This window comes from Anser brachyrhynchus, assembly GCF_964034855.1.
Source record: "Anser brachyrhynchus genome assembly, chromosome: 13".
Lineage (NCBI taxonomy): Eukaryota > Metazoa > Chordata > Aves > Anseriformes > Anatidae > Anser > Anser brachyrhynchus.
This window is the reverse complement of record NC_137708.1, coordinates 5,828,221-5,842,066: the sequence shown is the minus strand read 5'-3', so window position 1 is coordinate 5,842,066 and position 13,846 is coordinate 5,828,221. Positions and strand designations below refer to the sequence as shown.

The window sequence follows — 13,846 nt, the reverse complement described above, 5'->3', positions numbered from 1 at the left end:
GTATTGGGGGGGTGGGGGGGGGAGGGATGAGGACATGAGAAACAAACAACCCAAAAAAACACAACCAGAAGTGTACCAAAAATGTACAAGAGCATGAAATAAAGCAAAAATAGAATTGCATTAGGAAACAAGAGAAATTTGGTATACGCTTCTGAAATCCTTAATGAAGGAGTACATGCTTGAAAATGGATCTGGAATCTCAGTTAGCAGAGACAAAAGAACAAGGCCAGATGTGTGTGTCAGAGATTATTGTTCTGTCTTGATGTTAATTTAAGTTCTGATAGTCTTCGAAGGAAATACTAGCACAGGTTAGCTATTTTAATTCTTCCTAAATAAATTTCTAATAGACTTAAAACAAATAAAATTTATTTAAATTTCTAAAATACCACTTTCGAAACTGTCTTCATTAGTGATATTGAAAAAATATGCCATTTCATTTATAGAGTAATAAATCAGTTAGTAAAATTACTAAATTAGGGCTGTATATCTTCATGTTTCTTTGGGGAGATCAAAAAAAATGTCATGAGAGGAGAGAATTGGAAAAGCTAGTGGAGAGTATGGGATCAGCATGAGTAGAAGTGTTTGCTTGTGTAAGGGATTGCATTAGTAGCGTGGCGAATGATGAAGGTGGAAGGCAATGCTGTCTTGGAAACGAGTTAAATTAAAAAAGATAATATGGCCTTTGCATATGCAGCAGGCAGATGCTGTTGGTTGTTATGTGTTGGTTGCTATGGCAATCCAAGTGGTTGACCAATACGTTGAAATTCAGTAGCTCTAATACCTAGCTGCTTATCAGTCTGTACACCATAAGATTTCAGAACAGCAGGGACATCTATTCTGTTATCAGTTTTGTGTGTATTTTTAACCTCTTTCAACCATAATTTCAAATCTCTAGAATGTCAATAAAATCTTTTTCCTATAGTCTTCTCCTTTATATTTTCATACTGATCAGCTCTACACATTGCTTTCTTTCTCCTTTTGACATGAAGGCTGTTTCAATTTGAACTACTTTGAAAAGTTTCTGCTAGTGAGATTTGCATTTTTCAAAATGTGTGTTCAAGGATCACGTAAGACTGAATTACAAACACATCTTTCACTAGTGGCTTTAATGAGGGCTTCTTTAATAAGATGAGATTATATGAGAAATGTTTTATACAGTGCTACCCTCTGGTCTGGATAAGCTGGTAGGTCATCTTTAGTCTGTAATCCTGATTTTTTTTTTGAATGACTTTTGTGTGAGTTTGTACATTTTTAAGTGAAACTTACCTGAGTTTATCTGCTAAAATAGACTACACTGATACAGTACAGCTACTTCAATAGATGCTTTCATGCATTATAACTATGCAGCTTAAAAGCAGTGTCATTTCATATTTATGGTAGAATTCCTCTATGTATGTCAAGTTTAGAATTATGTCCTATGTTTCTTGTGAAGTCTGCAAAGGTAAAATGCAATTCTGACTTTATTTGGAGGCTGTGCATGTGTTTCTCAGGTGAGACATCTCCTATACAATATAGGTCTCTCTGTCCCCCAAAGTCAGGGTGAACATCATAGCTTTAATTAAATCTTCAAGACCAGTCCTTGAAAATGAAGTCAGAAATGAAGATCACAAGATTGTACACTACATAGAAATTTTGAAAGGATATTACATTTTGGGATCACATTATTCACTTTCTAGTTTTTTAAATCCTTAATTTATCTTCATGTAATGCTTCCAGACTTTTTAAATTTGTGAACATAAGAGCTGAAGCTATTCTTGTATGTATGTTTTTCATCCAATCTTCTGATACTGGGCTTCAAGAGAAACAGAGAAATGACAAGGGTCAGACTTGGCTGTGCTATTTCATGCAGCTGATAGAATACAATGCATCTGTTCCACAAGCCTTCTGTATTTGCCTTTTTTTTTTTTCATAGATCTAAACATGTTGAAAGAACTGTAGAAAGGTAATTCAAGTATTACGTATGTTTTTAGATCCTAGAGGTAAACTTTACTATTTTGAAGGGAGTTGTGTTTGTTCTGGTATGAACAAAAATTCAACTACATTTACTTGTGGAAAAACAGAACTAATACATAGTATATTCCAAATTCTTGACAGAACTCTGTCTCTTTTAAATGGAGCCATAGGCCCACAGTGCTTTCTTTTAAAGATGTTAGTCTGATAGGAAAGATAAAATTGTTCTTTACAGTTTTATTGGGGTGTGTTTACCTTCTTATGTTAGTGCTGTGTTCTGGAGTCAGCAAAGAGTTAAGAGAAACAGCTTTGCTTGCTTTCTGAATCAAACCTATGAGAAGATTTTCTACATTTCTTCAATAGTAAAGAAAGTGTAGTAAAGGTGAAGCAAACTGCTTAAGCCTTTACCTCATGTTCATTGCATCTCTGGATGATGATGCTGTAGCAACTACTAAATTAAGTAAACTGAGTAAAATACCACAAGAAGAAATGTTGCTTTTCTCCTCTGTTTAAAACATGGCTGAGTGCCAATTGCTTCAATATTGGAGCAGATGTATTTCAGTGCATCTCGTGTGCATTCTGTCACTTTCGTTCCTTCCTCTTGGGGTAGAAACTCAGTGCAGCTAACATTGAAATTCAAAAACATCCCAGAAGCAATGATGTTTTCTGAAAAAGAGTAAAAATTGTGGACTCGACAAGGTTGGACCTGATGATCTCTCGAGGTCCCTCCCAACTCCTACAATTCCGTGATTCCATGAAATCTTTGTTGTTCTACTGCTTTTAAACTAGTTCTGTTAAAATCTTCATAATAACAGAAGAGAAATTGGGATAGTTGGAGTAAGACCATTTTAACCTTTCAGTCTTAAAAAGTGTCTAATAGAAAAAGGACATAAATTGTTCTCAACAGCAGAGCTCTGTTGAAAGTTTCTAGTCACTGAATACTAAACCCCTCTAGAGTGAAGTTTTAATTTCATTTGATTTTGTGTGTGCTATGTTCATTATTATAGTGGATTCTATGCAATTGCTGTGTTCATTTTTGAAATAGTGCAGCACTGTGTATAACTATACTAATACTTCTGGGAAGACTTATTATTGTAACCTACTGTTCTTGATAGTATAGTGCATTTTAAAGTCACAACACATTCATGAATATAGTGATTTCTGCATAATTGTTTCATTTTTCCAATAGCAGATGATTTATTTAATGATTGAAGTTAAAAACATCAATGAATTTCTTGGGCTGTCAGATATTTTCTAAATGTAATTCTTTAAAAAACAAAAACAACTTCATTTTGACACTTATTTAAAAGCAACAACAAAACAGATATAATACAAGGCTTTTAAAGTGCATTGATTTTGAAATTCTGACTAAGGGGAGTGAAAAGTATGTGATTTTCAGTGATTTGTGACAAATAATTAGCTAACAATTGTTAACTCAGATTTTTACATATCTGTTGTCAGCTGCACATGTTTATTCATTAGCGAATAATGCTTTTGCTGCGTACTTCTTTGTGCCATGTACTGAACTCTATAATTGTGAGTTTTGTGCTTATTTTTTTCACATTACATGAGCAGGCTAAATGCCCACTTTAATTTAAGAAAGAGATAAAGAAATATAGAGGTGGTTGATGCATTAGATTTCCTTGTACAAAATACGCATAGAATGATCTGTCCTCACATAAAAAATATTTTCATTTGGTTCAGTCTGAATGTAAATATTTTAAGGACAAAAACATGCACATAAGAAAATGGAAAACATAAAAGATATGCTGATGTTATTCACTCTTTTGATTCTGGATATGTTTCCTTGTTAAGTTAAGGTATAACGCTGATAAATGGTCTTGATGTTTTCTCATTTCGCTCAAAAACAACAAACAAAAAACTTTGCTTCTCATGCTCAGTTTATTGTTGTCCTTTCTCTTTTAAGCAGCTTTACTGCAAATGTTTTTCGGTTTTCATTTCTCTCTTTTTTACTTTCAGAATGATGAAGTTGGTACTTCTGTATGGACTTGTTTGTTTTGCTTTGTTTTTCAGGCATTGTGAATATTTGCTGGAAATCATCTCTTGATGATGAGTTGAATCTGTCCAAACTTTATATCCGGCTATCTGTAAATACTATGTCAACAATCCTCAACTGCTCATAACACTACCAGTGAACAAAAGAAAAAATGAGGATATCATATGTAAGTCTTTTCATATTACCTCTTTCTTTAAATCGCCAGCTGCTAACAGCTATTCTAGTTTGTGATCATGAGACAAGCTGTTAACATAGACTATGTCATTTCAGCTTTTCACACTTTTTTTCCCTTTGTAACAGGCTTTGCCACTTCAGTTTTTTGCACTTCTGTGTGTGTGTGCTTGTCTTTATATGGTATGTGTGCTGTAAATCACTGAAGACTCATGTCGGCAGGCAGCTGCCATGGGCCACTCATTTGTAAGAACACATTAGTTCAAAAAATGTCAAACAGAATGAAATAGTTCCTCACTTCAGCCCAGAAAAAAGAAAAAAAAGAAAAAAAAAAAACGGGGGGGGGGGGGGGGGGGGGGATGGGGTGGGGAAGAAAAGAAAAGAAAAAACAAGCCAACAAAATTTATCTGCAGTCATTGCTATGGGTTATTTTCATGCAGTACCAGGTTGTTGCAGTTCATCAACCAGACTCAAGTACAAGTAAACTGCTTCTCTGTGCTGTTTCACTGAGGATGATCAGTTGAAAGACTGTTTCTGTTGCCTGTTAAAGAATAACAATTATATCAATGAACTCCAAGTATCTTTGGAGGAGGTATACAAAGGGTGAAGGGCCTATGGTAAAGGTAACAGAAGAGAGATCTTGCAGGTACACAAGATACACAAATATCCCTCGGCATTTATTGCACCAGTTGTGACCATTCTGCAGCAGACGGAAGTCTCTCAACCACTGCCAAAGAGTTGGACAAGAGTTGGTGAGACTGATATAGTTGGATTCAGAGAGCTGAATATCAACCTTAAAACTCACAGGGAAGGGTGATGATAGAATGCTTCACTGACTGCTGGCATTATAGTCATGGGTAATCTCTAAGAGATGCTGTCCTTTGCAGGAGGGCTTACAGATGTGAAATTAAATGACTGTGTTCTAGATATATTCGCTTGTGTGAGTGTTACAACTGACTTAAGATGGTAAATTCAGGAGAAGGGGAATTTGGGAGTAAATGCCACCAATGCGACACAAAAACTTATTTTTCTTAAATAATGTCAATCAAAAAGCGGTTTAATGCCTTTTATATATATATATATCCTAGTGTTCTTACCTTGATGAAACCAGCTATGATGGTGTTCAATAATGAATATTTCTTTGTAACTTTCTTTGTAACTTCAAGTACTTTCTGCATACAAGATGTAATGAATTTGTGAGGAATTACATTTCAGTTCAGTCCCCTGGACACCTCTGAGAGCTACCAAAAGCTGAAGTATCAAATAATGAAACTGTAATCAACTGAATCAAAATGTTCTTGGTTGGTGTGGGAAGGAACAGTTCAAGTTGAAGCAAGACTTGGAAAATAGGCCAAGCAAGAGTCAATAAACAGCATGGGCATTTGGCATAGGTTCACTGAGAACATGCTTGTTCAGGAAAAGTGCAGATAAACTAAGCAAACGGGCTGGAGGAAGCTACTGGGGTCCTTGGAACTTGAGAGAGAAAATAAATCGAATAGTTTTTCTTCACAGTCCTAAAAGTTCATCTGACTTGTTTGGTGTGTAAGGTAAAATAAAAGCAGTCTGAATGCGTATGTAGGCTTCACGTGTTCTGTTTCTAAGCTTTTCCCTTAATAAGGCTGTTTGCTTTTTTATTTTTAGCTAAAAATGCTCGAAGGTAAGATTATTAAATGCTGGTAATGAGCTGTTATAAATCGATGGACTGTTTTTCTTATAATAAGAGCATAATAGTTTCACTTTGAAAGACATGAGGATGGCACTGAGTAACATTTAAGACAGGAGAGGGGTGAAGTCAGTCTTGATGTGTCGTTGACTTCTGAATATGCAGGATTTATTTTATTGGGTCATTTAATTTTTGGAAGATTTCTGTTATGTCCCTGAAAGTAATTATATTACAGAAAGGTATTTAATGGATGGAGATAGGTGCAAAGAGATATTCCTAAATAGATAAAACAGCACAGCACCATTTGAAGCTTTACATGTTTGCATGTCTTATTTTATAATAGTGCTTTATCTCTCCTGCTTTCTGAGAGTCTAACTGATTATGAAATCTTGTGGTGCCATCTGGTGGATAAATTATAACTAAATTTATCAACTGGCCTATTTGAAATAAGGCTAATAAAACCCACTCAACAAAAGAGAAAACTGTATGGGTAATCAGTAAAAATAAGTCCTGATAGACACAAATGTGTAATATTACTGAATAGTTTATGTAGAGAGCAGTCCGTGTACCACTTGTACTTAATGTTCCTCTCAGGTTTGCTCTTGACTGCTCGGAAATCAGATTTTTGTTGTTTCTAAAGACTCGAGGGTTTTTTTTCTTGAAAATGTATGCCTATTGTTACGTGCCTTCTTAAATTAGTATGTATTGCCTCAGCTTTCCAGAAATAACATCTGCCATTTTCTATTCCCAAACTTTTAACGTAGAGACTTTAAATCTAGAATTTGTATCTCGATTATTCAATTATTCTTTAGAGAACTTTTTACCCTGAAGCAAAATCATGTAGAGAACTAAGTACCTTCATGAAAAATTAAATTAAATTAAAATTAAAATTAAAATTAAAGTTCAGGTTTGAGGCTGCCAGATTCCACAGCAATTGTATTGTAGGCTGTAAGTTATGTGATAGCTTAATTTAGAAAACAAAATAGTTTTAATTAACTGTTTATAGAAATACAGGATGCACTTATAAGATTGCCATAGTACTGTTTACTATAACTGACATTTTGGTGCTTTTACCACATTTGGTTTTGCTACATCAGTGTTGTTTTTGTTCCAATGCCAACAGTTCTACTCACAAAACAATTTAATGACAGATCTACTTGCTAAAAATGCTTTTTTTTGGCCTGTAATCTCTGTCGAAATGTGCTTGGTGGGACAGTAGTTTTGCTGGGCATCACACAGCACATCTTCTAGTGCTGCATTTTTTTTTTGTTTGTTTTGTTTTATCAAGCAGCTGGAGAAAAAGAAATATACCTTTGTAGATGAAAGATGTAAAAAAAAAAAAAAAAGCACCTTTAGAAAGACAAAAAGAAGGTAATGACTTAATGTGTCATTATAGTAAGTGCTACTACTCCTGGTAAGTATTCTCAGTGAATTGCTTTTAAAGAAGGTGGTGCGCTCAAGGTGGCCTACTGTTCTAGTCTCCATTTCGAGGTTATGATCACAAGTACTTTTGGTTTGGTTTCATTTTATTTACTAATAATACATATGACTAAAAATGTTTTTCAACTGCTAGGAGACTACAGAAGGTTACTGTCAAAGGATTATGACTTTCTTCCTACACCCCTGCTTTTATTCTTAGAGTTTCAGGTAATGTTTTTAGGTAGTTGTTCATATTCAGGGAACTAAATAGGAGAATCAGTCAAGTAATTCAAATCTCTTGCTTAGTTGAGAGCCCAAGTAACCTAAACAAAGAAACTTCACTTGTGAGTCATTAATTAACTGTACATTACAAATCCTGTATATTAAGCATCTGGTTATATCTAAATTAAACACTTGACATTCTAATTTAAAAGGCTGTTGTTAGGCTGCTGGTCAGTAAATCGGTTTACAGCTGTGGCATATCAGAAAATGATATTTTTCAGTGTTATATTTATGAATTTATTTTGCTAGGTGTTGACTGAGCAAAACAGTGCTACATATGAATTCACTTGTTTATGTTTAAGGATTGTTTGATGACTGTAATATAATTCAATATTTTTCCCCCATAATTTTACTTCTTCATGTACTTCTTGGAAACCTTAGTGTCCTAGGTGTTTGTCTAGACACCTTACATACTTGAGGAGGTGATTGAAGAGAGATGTCTTTTTGGATTTATAGCTAACTTAGATATCTGAAATTAGCTCCTCTTTTTATGTTAGGCTATGTTATCAGGAACATATAATGTTGGTTTTGACCTACCTACCCACCCACAGAAATTCTTAACAAATTAAAATGACTGTATATTATACCTAAGGGGACAAGAAAAGTGTGGCTGACGTTAGACTGTTGGGTTAGGTGGTTCCTTCCTTGTGTCAGACTAGCACTCTTATCTCAGGGAAGAGAGTTTACTTAGGGATTTTAGATGTAATGCTCATCTAGCACCATAATATGCGAAGTCTGAGTGAAGATTCATTGTTACAAAGCACAAAATGCTAACCACAATGGATTGAACTGCTGTGAAGCACCCCAGTGGTCTGTATGGACCAAACTTGACTTTGTTTTATTAAACATTCATGCCACAGGTATAACTGCCTGCAGCCCATTTTTCAGGATGCTGTAATGAAACTGTGTTTAGGCTGTGCTGACAGTGCAGTCCATGTGAAGGTATGCAGGTTTCTGCTGCATGGAGTGAGAACTTGTTGTGTGTGAAGGCATGTGCTACTGTTTTCCTATATCTATCTTAAGGACAGGTGGCTTTAGGAAGTATTCCCAGACTCTGTCTGATGTTTGATTTGGGATTTTCATAGTTTAACTGATTTTTCTTATGAATAATTAAGGTTTCTGTCAGTATGATTGAATAGAAGGACTGGACATTCTATTCTATTCTGGACAAGACGCTAATTGGGAGACCTTTTCGTTTCACAGAATATATTTTAGTAATGTAACATGAAATGACTGACATAGCACAGAATAGCAAGCTACTCCTGCAGTTTACTTAAACTTTAAAATAATTATTCTTAGAGAATAAAAAATATTTCTCAGTGTTTATCTTATTACACTTTATCTTTAATAGAATTTGTGATAATAATAAGAAAGTTAGGTCACATGTTTTTTCCAGTTCTAAAAACTGACAGTCTGCAGATAGGAAGCATACCAGATCACTCAGTTTTATTTTCTAAATAGTTCTGTAAGATGAATATATCCCTTTTTGCATATCTTTCATTTTAATTTTGACAGTTTGCCTGAAAGAAAGCACATACTGCCCATTAGATTCACTGTACAGAGGATTTATTACTTCAGAGGGTCCTGTTTTGTTCAGCTTTGCTGGCATGAGTATCACAGTTTTGTCAGTAACTTACATTTAAGGAGAATTGAACTCCTTGTCTCCTTTCTCCTTCTGTCTTTGAACTGATGAGTCTGCTTAGTCAGTGTAGAAAATTCACTAAACCTAATGCTTTTTGATTTCCTATCATCATCTGTTCTTTTCTACTGGTTATATAAAAACTGCAATACTTAATTTAACATATAGGAGTGGTTGTAGCATTTTACGAGGAAAAAAAAAATATGGCTTGTGGCATTAGTTGTAGCATGCAAGTCTTTTAGCAACACTGGGCAGTGTGTTAGTTGTACATGTTTCTAAATTTGGCTTTGCTCATGGAGGAATAAAATTTAAAAGTCAAGTAGGAAATCATTTCACATTCTAAAGAGGAGTGCACATTTTGTAGAGAAAATATGTAACTTTTAAATTGATGAATAGAGTTTGCCAAAATAAAATTTTGTGAGAGATTTACTTGCTGTTTACAAAGTTAAAATTTTCATATCCTTATTGGGTGAAAAAAATAATAATTACACACTGTGGAGCCATATTTTGTCATATTTTAGAATACCTGACTGAAGGTTTTCCGAGGTGGAAAAGGGGAGGAGGGGAGAGGAAGCATTTTTTTTTTCTTCCATGATTTTAAATTTCCTGTGTGACATATTATATCTTACACTTTGTCAAATTACACTTGTCAAGTTGTACGGGATGTGTACATGATACAACTGAAGCAACACAACATGAGGTATGTCAGTGTCTCAAGTAGAAAGTTATAAACAAATGGTTGGATTTTAGAGAATGTTGATGTATTTTTCTTTACCCACAGCAAGGCATGTTGAGTGTTGCCTATTCTGAAGAATTGTGTATGTGTGTATGTATACTGGTGATGGAGGTGAACTTAGTCTTGTGTGGCTATTTGATGGGTTTAGTAAGCAAAAGCTAGGATTTTGAGAAGCTTTGTGCTAATTCATTACAAGGAAAACATCTTGGACAGTGGAGATATTTTTCTTTTCTTTTCTTCTGGAGTTCTGACCTGTTCAGATTAAATTTCAGTGACATGTATGCATGTAACATGCATGATTACAAGTTTTTCAGACATGAAACTTTGAAAGTAAACTATGTTATGTCTGTAAATCCATGAGTAGTAGGCTGTATCTAGGGAAATGAAGTGTACAAATGAGTGTACAAATGGTTTCTTGGTGGTTTCCCTTACCATTTCATACTCTGTTGTGCTTGGTATGTATACAACGTCCAGACAGTGTATGCCTTACAGATCTGATATCAGATTGATGGAAGGTAGGCACATAATGTGTTTGTCCCCAGAAACACTTAGCTTCATGTAGTTGGTTACATTATTACTCTTGGCTAAGTTTCTTATGATTTATTGAAACTCAACTTCATTTTCTTTTGTCACTGATTCCCTCTGGAACTGAAAATGATGAGTTCTTAAATGTTATCCTTCATTTAATTTATTTGCTTTAATGTTGTACAACATATAGTTAGATATATTTGTATAATACAAAGGAAAAATGCTTTATACTGGACTTCTTTTGCAAAATGAATTGTTCTAATGAAGTCATTAAGTAAATTCAAGGGGAAGGCAGCTTAGTATTTCAAGTAATTTTTTTCCTTTTCAGCAAGTATGTAAAATTGCTATTAGGTCTGTAATTAAAATGCCAGATGGAACAATAAAACCTTGAAAAGATAGAAAGAGTAGTAGTCAATAATGAAATGCTGCAGAGCTCTGAAAAAAACCCTACCACTCTAGTAACCATAAAATGTGGATACAGCTGTAGAAGTAAGCAGGACATTCTTATGAAGAAAAAAAAAAAAAACTACATGGATTTATTTCCTTCAAAAATATCTACTCAGAAATCTGTTAGTGCTAGAAAATATTTGAAATATTTACTATAAAACTTTGTTTTAATTTTACTATTAAAATATATAGAATATTAATTTTCATATCTAGGTAGATGTGAATAATCCTTGTAAATGCATGTTTTTTTCCATTATAGGGTTGATAAAATATTTCTGAGGTATCTTACAGTAGGGCTGTGTCTATTGCAGTTTGAGACCAAATGGCAGTGTGGAAATTAAAATGCATTAGTATACCTGAATGCTTCAACTATGGATATATGCAATTTCACAAATTACGTGACTTCCCCCTTCCATTTGGTGGTGCTGTCTAGTCTGCTAAGGACACTTCTGGATGTGTTTGCATTTCTTGATCAGTAGATGGTTTACATAACTGTGGCTTATTTCTTTGAGCATGGAAAAACTATTCAGTTTCCCTTTGGCTCTTTGGAAAAAGAGATTTGTTTTAGTAGATGAAATATGACAAAAGTTTTGCTGAAATTTGGTCTAAAGCTAGCAGCTGTGCTGACTAGGCCTGACCCATGCTAACTGCCATAGCGGCAGAGTCTGGTCTATTGTAAAAAAATCTAACTCAAAGAAAGGTGACTTTCAGAGTGTTTGTACTTTGATAGATAGGGCCTTTTATTCTGTCTCATTGTATTCAGCTTTCTTTCACATACCTTTTCATTCCTTGGCTTCCAGATCTGCTTGTGGAAATTGTTATTCACATTCATCTTGGATAACAATCTTGTTAATGATAAGTGCTAACAATTTTCTCCTGTTAATTTTTAATTTCATTTCTCTTTTGAGTTTTCTCCTGTTAAGTTGCAGGTTTTAAAATGAACTCTATTCTTTTATAAAGAGTTGTTGCCTCTCTTTCAAGCTCTATTATGATTTCTGCATGTGCAAGTTGTATTTTACTTTACTACCAGATACCTCTGGCAAAGCAGATGAAGACTCCAGCCTGAGGACTCCTCCAGATGAGGACAACCAGATCATATCGGTAAACTCTTAAAATGACTGAGTGTAGGTAAGAAGTTCTTTTCCTTACATATATGCAGCAGAGATGTTACTAGACTGTAACTGCATGGTGTGGATAGAAGAACAGAAGACAGTGTGATATGTTAGTTCAGAATATTCCATATAAGTGGAAACCCAATGGATTATATATTAGGAATTACCCTACAGCTTTACTGTATTTCCAATTCCTCATGACAGTAGTGGCAGGTGATGACTCTGCTTATATAAAAGTATGTGATATAAACTGGAACATAATTTGGATAACCACCAATATAGAGGAAGTTCAAAAACTTACTTTATATTGAGCATAGTAGCAGTCCCAAACCTGTGGAACTGGGAAATATGAATTGGTGGGATGATGAAGGTGATACAGATTAATTTCTGATTCAGAGGGTAGGGGTAATCAGTAGGAATGGGGAATAAGAGGAAAAAATGGATTGTGATTGTGAGGTTGAGGAGAATGGAGGAGGAAGTAGAGATGCATTCACAGCTGAACATGAGCAAAGCTTCTTATATGAAACAAAATTGGAGAAGTTCTATAATGTTAACTTATTTTAAAGATATTTGATCTATGTAGCATCAGAGTTCAGGTTTGAGTACTAGATACTTTTATAGCTCTGTACAGATAAAAATAAAAGGGGAGGGTGAATGAGCATTTGTGGTCTGCTTGGTGATGAAATAAATACTAAACTAGGGCCAGGTTTTGGGCATTAATACAACAGTAATGCAAATTACAGGTAAACTAATTAATATTTTTTTCTTACTTCTAATTAATCCTTCAGCAGTTCAGCAGATAAAACATGATAAAACAATTGTTCTTTTCTGTGTGGCTTTTTAACTGCGTTTTGAAAGAAAATGAGTATAGAAGTAAAGTTAAACATGCCTCAGTGTGTTCTGTCTTTGAATACATTGAACTTGGTGCATTGAAGAAGATTACATCATGAACTCAATTACCACATTTTATTTCCACTGTAATTTTTCTCAATTTAGAGGCTGCTTATTCTATTAAAAGAGAAGACTTGAGCTAATGGTGATTGGTGATCTGCCCTACTGTCTTCTTTTACTGATTTAAATCAAATTTAGTTGTGCCACTGAGGATGTTATTTAATATCTATCACTTCATTTATCCAATTAAACATGGGTAAGGATTCAGAAAGCATATTTTCACTTATACAAAGACAACTGAGGACAAAACAGGTACATTACAAATAAGGGCTGAATATATAGTGAACTCATATGTGCCTAAGTACTGAGACCAAATCTTTGTGGTGGCAGACTGGTAGGACACTCCCTGATATGATTTTGTCCAGTTCCAAGCAATGAACTGTGGAAACAAGTCCCAGATGTAGTTTGGCAGTCAGATTTTTCCAGAGTTGTCTGTAAATGTGTCTATGTGATCTCTTCTGGTACTGTCCCAGTACATTTTTGCAACATCAGCTGTATGCTAATCCAGTGGAAATTGTTTAATCTTTTTTCCATCCCCAGCATGTTTAGGGTTTAAAGCACTACAGCATCTTTAATTACTGTTATTGAAGGTCTTTCAACTTTGAAAATTGGAAATATATTTCATTAGAGACTATACACCACATTAATTGGCATGTTGTTTGCAATGTATGCACTGTGTTGTTCTTATTTCAGTCTGCTACATTGAAGGTTGTTTGCTGATTTTCAAAGAAGTTTAAAATTAATTCAATTCAGTTTCCATCAAGTAATTTTGTTTGTGGAAGTGAAACTGTAATTTTTCAAACTGTGAATTAGCAAAGTCTGCTTTGCTCAGAAAGATGCATTTGAGATACAGAGCATCATTATTTCTTTTCATTTACTTTAATGAGAACAATATCATTGTTACAACTCTTGTTTTTGAAAGTATGTTTTC

At 34.4% G+C, this 13,846-nt stretch overlaps 1 protein-coding gene across 2 annotated transcripts in view; it reads left to right on the top strand.

Annotated features, from left to right (window-relative positions):
- LOC308176882 (uncharacterized protein) overlaps positions 1-13,846 on the top strand; it is a 436,002-nt gene that overhangs the window by 152,915 nt on the left and 269,241 nt on the right. For both annotated transcript variants that reach the window (XR_013938713.1, XM_080553232.1), the window contains 2 exons: positions 3,985-4,133; positions 11,883-11,980. The gene's annotated coding sequence lies outside the window, so the exon portion shown is untranslated. The remainder of the gene's footprint in view (positions 1-3,984; positions 4,134-11,882; positions 11,981-13,846) is intronic.